General features: G+C 37.9%; 1 pseudogene; it reads right to left on the bottom strand.

The window, feature by feature from the left end:
- Window positions 1-6,078: 6,078 nt before the first annotated feature.
- LOC143670003 (sec1 family domain-containing protein 1-like) lies at window positions 6,079-8,766 on the bottom strand (annotated as a pseudogene).
- Between the last annotated feature and the right edge of the window lie 565 nt (window positions 8,767-9,331).

Below are 9,331 nucleotides of genomic sequence, written 5' to 3'. Positions count from 1 at the left end.
TCCATCTTATACATTAGAAAGTTAAAATTCAAAGGGGCCAGGTAACTTGCTCAATGCAACAAGTAAATGGAGGAACTCAGATTTAAATCCAGGTTGCTCAAAGTCTAAAGCCAGTGATGCCACTCCAGGAAGCACTTTCTGGCCCTAATGTTTTTATAATACAACCCCAACCAAAGTCAATTTAATTAGTAAAAGTGTTAGCATAAGTATTTGGGTATCTACCTGCTATGTTCCAGTCATAGGTTAGGCAAGACAAAACCTGTCCCTTGCCCTGTTTTACATTTAACTGGCAAAAAATAAAAACTAAAATAAAAATAAATGCAAAGTGTGGCAAGAGGTACAAAAGTAACAAGAAAGGAGAAGAAATAAATGATGGTGGAGGGGAGGCCTTATTTTGTAGGAGGGTTGGGTGGAAGTCTTTCTGATGGGGGAGACATTTGAGTTGACAGCAGAGACACCCAGAGGGAGAAAAAGCCGATCTTGCAAAAAGCAGAGAAAGTGTGACGGGCAGCAGAGAAAGTATGTGCAAAGGCCCTGTGCTAGTTTGAAAGGATGTATGTCCCTTAGAAAAGCCATGTTTTAATCAAAATCTCATTTCATAAAGGTGGAATAATCTGTATTCAATACTGTATGTTTGAAACTGTAATCAGATCATCTCCCTGGATGATGTGATTTAGTCAAGTGTGATTGTTAAACTGGATTAGGCGACGACATGTCTCTACCCATTTCGGTGCATTTTGATTGGTTTATTGGAGCCCTATAAAAGAGGAAACGTTTTGGAGAATGGAAGAGATTTGGAGAGAACAAAGAATACTGCAGCACCACGAAGGAGAGATTCCACCAGCCAGTGACTTTTTTTTAAAAATTTATTTATTAATTAAAAAAAATTAACAAATGAACTAAAACATTAACATATATAATCAATAATTAACAATATCATCACATAGTTGCATATTCATCATTTCTTAGAATATTTGCGTCAATTCAGAAAAAGAAATAAAAAGACAACAGAAAAATAAAACGAAAACAGAAAAAGAAAAAAAAAATTTACACACCATACCCCTTACCCCTCGCTTTCATTGATCACTAGCATTTCAAACTGAATTTATCTTAATATTTGTTCCCCCTATTATTTATTTTTATTCCATATGCCTACTCATCTGTTGACAAGGTAGATAAAAGGAGCACCAGACACAAGGTTTTCACAATCACACAGTCACATTGTGAAAGCTATATCATTATACAATCATCATCAAGAAACATGACTACTGGAACACAGCTCTACATTTTCAGGCAGTTCCCTCCAGCCTCTCCATTTCATCTTGAATAACAAGGTGATATCTACTTAATGCATAAGAATAACCTCCAGGATAACCTCTCCACTCTGTTTGGAATCTCTCAGCCATTGCCACTTTGTCTCATTTCACTCATCCCCCTTTTGGTCGAGAAGGTTTTCTCAATCCCTTGATGCTGTCTCAGCTCATTCTAGGGTTTTTCTCAATCCCTTGATGCTGAGTCTCAGCTCATTCTAGGATTTCATGTCCCACGTAGACAGGGGGAGGGTGGTGAGATTGCTTGTTGTGTTGGCTGGAGAGAGACAGCCAGCAACCTTTGAAAATGAAGACAGAAAATGCCTCATAGGGAGCTTCATGAAACAGGAAGCCAGGAGAGAAATCTAGCAGATTTCGCGTAGCAGTTTACCATGAGCCTTTCCACTTGAGAGAGAAACACTGAACTTCATCGGCCTTCTTGAACCAAGATATTTTTACCTGGATGCCTTAGATCGGACATTTCTATAGACTTGCTTTAATTGGGACATTTCCACAGGCTATAAACTGTTCACTTGCAACTTATTAAACTCCCCTTTTCAAAAGCTGTTCTGTTTCTGGTATATTGCACTCTGGCAGCTAGCAAGCTAGAACAGTAAAATTCAGTGAAGGCACTGTGCCACAAAGCCTCTGGGCACAGGTAATGGGGGCGCAGGTCCCTGGGACTCTCTGAAACCTTTTGGAATCAATAATGAAAATAATCAATAGTGAAAGCTATTGTGACAGTTGCCAAGCACCTTCTGAGCCCAATTCATCTGAACACCAACTTTCTTCACAGCATCCTCCATGGCGACCCCCTTTCCCAACATCCCCCACCCCACCTCACCCCGCACCCCCTCCCGTGAGCACCAGATTCTTGGAGAAGCCCGGGCCACCAAGGCCCGGGAGAGGCCCCACTGCCACCAGGGAAAGCAGAGCCACATGTCTGGGCACAAACGGTGTGGCTCGGGGCCCTGGAACCTGACCTTCCTGGAGCCCCCACAGGTCTGTGACACCTTGCGAGAAAAGCTGTAGACCCAGCCCTTCCTCCTGGCTGTTCCTTCATCTCCTTATCCACACCAGCCCCATTGTGGGTTAAGTTTCTGTCCCTCGCCAGGGGCAGTTTGCCCTGCGGATTTAGGATTTATGTCCTCTGCAAAGCTGCATCTTCCTCCTGAGCAGTCTGACCCCCACGCCCCCGGGGCCTCCTGTAGGTGCTTTGGGAACCACCTCACGGCAAAGCTCGTTGGGTGCAAGAGCCCATAAGAGATAGGAATGATTATCCTGGAGGTTATTCTTATTCATTAAGTAGATATCACCTTGTTATTCAAGATGTAATGGAGAGTCTGGAGGGAACTGCCTGAAAATGTAGAGCTGTGTTCCAGTAGCCATGTTTCTTGAAGATGATTGAATAATGATACAGCTTTCGTAATGCGGCTGTGTGATTGTGAAAACCTTGTGTCTGGTGCTCCTTTTATCTACCTTGTCAACAGACGAGTAGGACATATGGAATAAAAATAAATAATAGGGGGAACGAATGTTAAAATAAATTCAGTTTGAAATGCTAGTGATCAATGAAAGGGAGGGGTAAGGGGTATGGTATGTGAAAATCTTTTTTCTTTTTCTGTTTTCATTTTATTTTTCTGTTGTCTTTTTATTTCTTTTTCTGAATTGATGCAAATGTTCTAAGAAATGTTCATTCATGATGATGAATATGCAACTATGTGATGATATTGAGAATTACTGATTATATATGTAGAACAGAATAAGCATATATTAAGGATGTTTGCATTTCTTTCTTGTATTTTTTTTAATTAATAAAAAATTATTTAAAAAAAGCTAGAAGGGGAATCCATAAATTAAAAGAGACTTAACAAATTAATCAATTGCAATTTGTGGACCTTATTTGGATCCTAATCAAACAGTTAAAAAATGTAATATAAACCTGAATATTTAATGAATGATTGCTACTTGTTTTAGATATGATAAGAATATTGTGCTTATTTTATCTTTTAGAAGTACATTTATACTTATTTTTATGGGTAAAACACTCTGGTGTCTGGAATTTGCTTCTAAATAGTAGGAAAAAGGGTGAAGTGGATGCAGATGTGTTGGGGCACAATGGACCATAGGATGGTGGTTGTTGGGGCTGGTTGATGGGTACATGGGGGTTCATTATACTATTTGCCTACTATTGTGCATGTTTGAAACCTTCTATAATAAAAAGTAAACATACCCACATTAAAAAAAAAAAAGAGAGAGAGAGAGAGAGAGAGAGAGAGATAGGAATGAAGTAGAGATTGGGACAACCCAGGAGACGCAAAGGGAGTGCCGTAGGGGGGTCGAGTCATGGGGTCATCGATCCCCTGCTTCCTTTGTTACCTGTGTGACCTGGGCTGGGCAGATGGCTGATGCCTGCCAGGCCTGTAAAACCAGAATGGTGAACTTACTGAGCATGGCTTACACGCAGTAGGGGAAAGCAGACACCCACACCCACTTAACACTCACACACACACAACATCTTCCAGCTTCTCGAGTTCATTTGATAGCAGCCACAGCTATCCGTTTTTAGGATATTACAACTTTCTGTCCAATTTCAGATGATTGACTTCCACCACTTCACAGTTCCGTGTGCTTTTGAGTGTTGTGCCCCTTAGCCGGTTCTTCCTATAAGTCCTGAAATGTTTATGGTGAGCCTTTGCACTGTGTGGTGATTTTCAGGGCTGTGTCCTAGCAGAACTGGTTGTGTTTTTATTGGAGTTGCATTAAATCTATAGATCAATTTTGGGAGAACTGGTATCTTAACAATGTTGAGCCTTCTGGCTCATGAACAAAGTGTTATCTCTTCATTTGTTTAGGGCTTCTTCAGTTTCTCTCGGCAGTGCTTTCTTATCGTTTTCAGTGTACAGGTTTTGCACATCTTTTATCAGATGTGCCTGTAAGTTTTCTGTGTTTTTTGATTCTATGTAAATGGTATTTTTATTTCAATTTCTGATTGTTCATTCCTAGTATATAGAAATACTTAAAGCATCTATTTGCCATTTTAACCATTTTTAAGTACAATTCCTCAGCGCTACTTAAGTTTACAGTGTTGTGCCCCCATCACCACTATCCATAAACAAAACTTTTTCATCATCCCAAGCAGAAACGTTTACATCTTAATCAATAATTCCCTCTTCCCCCATTTCTCCAGCCCCTAGTAACCTATGATCTACTTCCTGTCTATGAATTTGCATAGTGTAGATAGCTCATTTAAGTGGAACCATCCAATATTTGTTCTTTTTGTGTTCGTCTTATTTCACTCAGCATAGTTTTTTCAAGGTTCATCCATGTTATACCAAGTATCAGAATTTTATTCCTTCTTATGGCTGATTTAAATGCCATTGTGTGTAAATACCACGTTTTGTTTATCCACTCACCTGTTGTGAAGAATGCTGTTATGAACTTTGGCATATGAGTATCTGTTTGAGTCCTTGTTTTTAATCCTTTGGGATATATATCTAGGGATGGTACTGCTGGATCTTATAGTATTTCTATTATTAACTTTGTGAGGCATCACCAAACTGTTTTCCATAATGGCTGCACCAGTTTATATTCCACCAACAAAGTACGAGGGTTCCAATTTCTCCAATTCTTCGCCAACACTTGTTATTTTCTGGTGTTTTTATTTATTATTTAAAAAATAATAGCCATCCTAGTAGGTGTGAGGTTTTCTTAGTTCTGTAAGCTGCAATTACAGATACCACAAACTGGTTTGGGCTTAAACCATAGGAATTTATTGTCTCATGGTTTTGGAGGCCAGGAGGCTTGCTTACACCCAGGGTCGGTAGCGTTTTGGCTGGCCATAATCCTTGGGTTCCTTGGTTTTCCTATTACAAGTGATGTCCTCTCTTTTCTCTTCCAAGTTTCATTGACTTCTGGCTTCCTGTTCCACCCTGTGGCTTTTTTCTCTGTATGTTGGATTTCTTCATCTTATAAAGGACTCCACTAATCCTTATTAATGCCCAACCTCATTCAGTTAGTCTACACCTTAACTAGAATAACATCTTAAGAGATCCTATTTACAATGGGTTCACACCCACAGGAATACAGGCCTAGATTAAGAATATGTCTAAATTGGGGTACATAATGCAATGCATCATAGAGGTGATATCTCATACCTTTTTTTTTTTCACTTGTATTTCACCAGACAAAACTTATTTGCATTTCCAAGGAGGAGAATATTTCCATTATCAGTAGTGCAAATTGTTCAAATTATATACTTGTAAAATAGCTCAAACAGTGAAAGGCACTGGCCCCTATAGAATCAGATAAACTGAAATGGTGCTCTGGACAGCATACTTAGTATTATATTTTGATTATTTCAAAGACATTCACAACTTTCTAGATAGAGTTAAGGGAGAGTTGCTCCTTTGTTCTTTAAAATCCTTTAAAAGCTTATCTTTAAAAATCACTCCAACGGTGAGATGAAATGAGAAAGAAGGTGTGGCTCATTTCCCAGAATTTTGATTATTTTTTATTTGTACATTATATTCTTAAATTTTCACCAGATTCAATCATAGCCTTTTAGTTATTATAATAATATTTTAAATTATATTCAGATAGGGCTTTTCTTCCTTCCAAAGTACTTACTTTCCCATTTGTCAAACATAATAGGAGAGTTAATGTACAATTAAAAAAATTTGTTTCTGAAATACTTTATTCTTGTAATTGATACACATTATATTATGTATAGAATTTCTTTAAAAATTAAGTTTTACTGTTAGGACATTGTTACAGAAAAGGAAACTTGACTCTTTTGACATTTATTTTACATTTATCAAGTTCTAAGTAGATTCTTACATTAAGGTTCTTCTGTGTTATTTTTGTCCAAGATGAGACAGCTGTTTTATGAACTGTGTAACATTAAAAAGCTCACTACAGCAAAGACACAAACGGACATTTGCACACCAATGTTTATAGCAGCGTTATTTACAATTGCAAAGAGATGGAAACAGCCAAAATCTCCATCAACAGAAGAGTGGCTAAACAAACTGTGGTATATACATACGATAGAATATTATGCAGCTTTAAGACAGGATAAACTTATGAAGCATGTAATAACATGGATGGACCTAGAGAACATTATGCTGAGTGAGTCTAGCCAAAAACTAAAGGACAAATACTGTATGGTTCCACTGATGTGAACCAACATTCGAGAATAAACTTGGAATATGTCATTGGTAACAGAGTCCAGCAGGAGTTAGAAACAGGGTAAGATAATGGGTAATTGGAACTGAAGGGATACAGACTGTGCAACAGGACTAGATAGAAAAACTCAAAAATGGACAGCACAATAATACCTAATTGTAAGGTAATCATGTTAAAACACTGAATGAAGCTGCATCTGAGCTATAGGTTTTTTTTTTTTTTACTATTATTATTACTTTTATTTTTTTCTCTATATTAACATTCTATATCTTTTTCTGTTGTGTTGCTAGTTCTTCTAAACCGATGCAAATGTACTAAGAAACGATGATCATGCATCTATGCGATGATGTTAAGAATTACTGATTGCATATGTAGAATGGTATGATTTCTAAATGTTGGGTTAATTTCTTTTTTTCCGTTAATTAATAAAAAAAAAAAGAATGAGGACTTAAAGATATATATATATATATAAAAAAGCTCACTACATCCATATAAAATGTGTTTGCCTTGTTTCCCCTTAATGTAGTCAACGAGGTTTTGATATTCAATATAATTGCCTCCACCTACCACAAAAACCATTGCCTCTTGAAATGGACTTTTGTTCCTTGGAATTGAGCTGTCATTGGCCCGCAGCATTTTGGGATCAGAATATCTGTAGTCATCAGTTTCAGGGTTTGACTTCATCTCCATGAGATTGTCTAAAATACAAGTAACAGGTAGATTTTGCTGTTTCAATACCAGGTTCTTCACTCCTTTCATCACAAACTGTGATCCTGTATTCATGACCCGTGATAAGAGACCCACTGATTTAGTGGTAGCTGGCAGGAGCTAAGGCCATCCTGGCAAAAGCCTTCCGCTTCTTGGTATATTGTAAGGAATTAAGGTTGCATCCTGCATCAGCCAAAGCTTTTTTGTATTGTTCCAAACCAGCCTTAGAAGGTGCCTGCTGTGCACTTATGTAATAGATAAGAAATATTCTCATTTTATCTTCTGGAGTTCCTGCATCAGGATCTGATATTATATCCAGAGTAGTTTTGCTCATTATCTTTTCTTCATATTCAAAATATATATCCAGTTTTCTCGCCTTTATATGTTCTAAAACAGCAGTGGCAACATTTGTGTGGAAATCAATGTCTTTTTTTTTTTTCCAAGAAGTTCTGGCAAAGAACTAACAGCTGAGGTTAGCTTAGCAGTATTATCAGAAAGCATACTTATAGCTCCTTCATCTCCCCCTTCTAGTCCCATAATGCTTTTAAGTCGTTTGACTTCATCTTCGAGTGCTCTGTAAGATTCTAGTTCTTGCTGAACTGATTCTGCAACTCCTGGGAATGGACTTCCTTTATGTTTCTGCCAAAGTTTATCAACTGGAGTTAAATCATAAGACTTCTTGTTTTTTCTCTTTGGCCTAGCACCAGCTGGGGAATTTTCGACTCCTGATGATTCTTTCAAATTAATTCTGTTTAAGTGGAAATCCAGTACATCATGCACCAAAGTCTGATATGTCCAAGTATGGTGTAATGGAGTTGCCAAATCTATGTTTCTGTCAACAAGGACTAATAAAGGCCTTTGGAAGCCGAATTAGCCAGCTCCAAGTGTGTCACCTGTGAAAAGACTGTTTCTTGCATCTCTTAGATTTTCCCGAAGTTTCTTATCTAGTTTCGCTGCTACCATTTCTGCTGTGGTTCCTCTAAAACATCTGATTATAGGAACAGCACCCAGTGTAACAAAAAAGCAGAAGAGACTGTCAACAGTAGAGTCCATAACACTCTCCATTTCCGTGTCTGTAATATCTGGCCTATTAATTGCACGATATGAATCAAGCTCCTTATTCTGATTGCATAATACAAACATATCGGCCTCCAAAGCAATAAAATTGAGATACTGATCAAAAACCTTGGCTACCTGTGTTACTGCACTAGCTGCTAATGCTGCATTTGCAATATATTCCAGTTTACTTCTTGAAATAGCAGATATAAAATTTAAGTAATATGATTCATAGAGTTGATTTCGAAGATCCTGGGACATTCTGTCAATATTTTCTTCAGTTGGCATTACAATGTACACTGCAGGGACATCTGGGGTAGGATCTCATTCAGAGTACAAAAGCAGATGCAGGGTGATTCCCATGTCTCTCAGCTCCTTCACTGACAGTAGAGGAGAAATTACACCTTGGCCAAATCTGTCATAAATGAGAACCTTCCATACTGGTTCTCCAGTGCTGTTTTTTAACATGAGGCACATTGAAATTCAACATACACTTCAAAGCCACTGTCTGTCTCTCCTGAATACTGGCAGTCACCAGCGCCACCGCCATCTTGGCTCTTGATGAGTTTTTTAATGTAATTTTATTAAGATATATTCATGCATTACGCAATCCTTCCAAATCAATTGATAGCTTCCAATACCATCACATAGTTGTCCATTCATCACTATAATCAATTATAGACCATTTCCATTACTCCAAGAAAAAAAAAAAAGGGAAGAAACCCAAAACATACATACCCCTTCTCTCTCAATTCTCCATCACTGATACCTGGTATTGATGTGGTACATGTGTTACTGTTGATGCAAGCGTATTGTGATATTACTGTTTATGGTTGTCTATAGTTTTGCAATCAATAGGTGCGTTTTTCCCGATATGCCACTCTATTATTAACTCCTTGTAAGGTTTCATACATTTTTCTAGTTCATTGAGGAAATTGTTAATATTTGTCCTGTTAATCACAGTCATAGTCCACTGCAAGATTTACTGAGTTATACGGTCCATGTTTTAACCTCTGTCTTTTCTTCTGATGACATATGTGACTCTAAACTTACCCTTTCAACTAGACTCA

Source organism: Tamandua tetradactyla, chromosome 26 (genome assembly GCF_023851605.1).
Source record: "Tamandua tetradactyla isolate mTamTet1 chromosome 26, mTamTet1.pri, whole genome shotgun sequence".
NCBI classification, from domain to species: Eukaryota; Metazoa; Chordata; class Mammalia; order Pilosa; family Myrmecophagidae; genus Tamandua; species Tamandua tetradactyla.
This window is presented reverse-complemented; position numbering and strand designations above follow the sequence as displayed.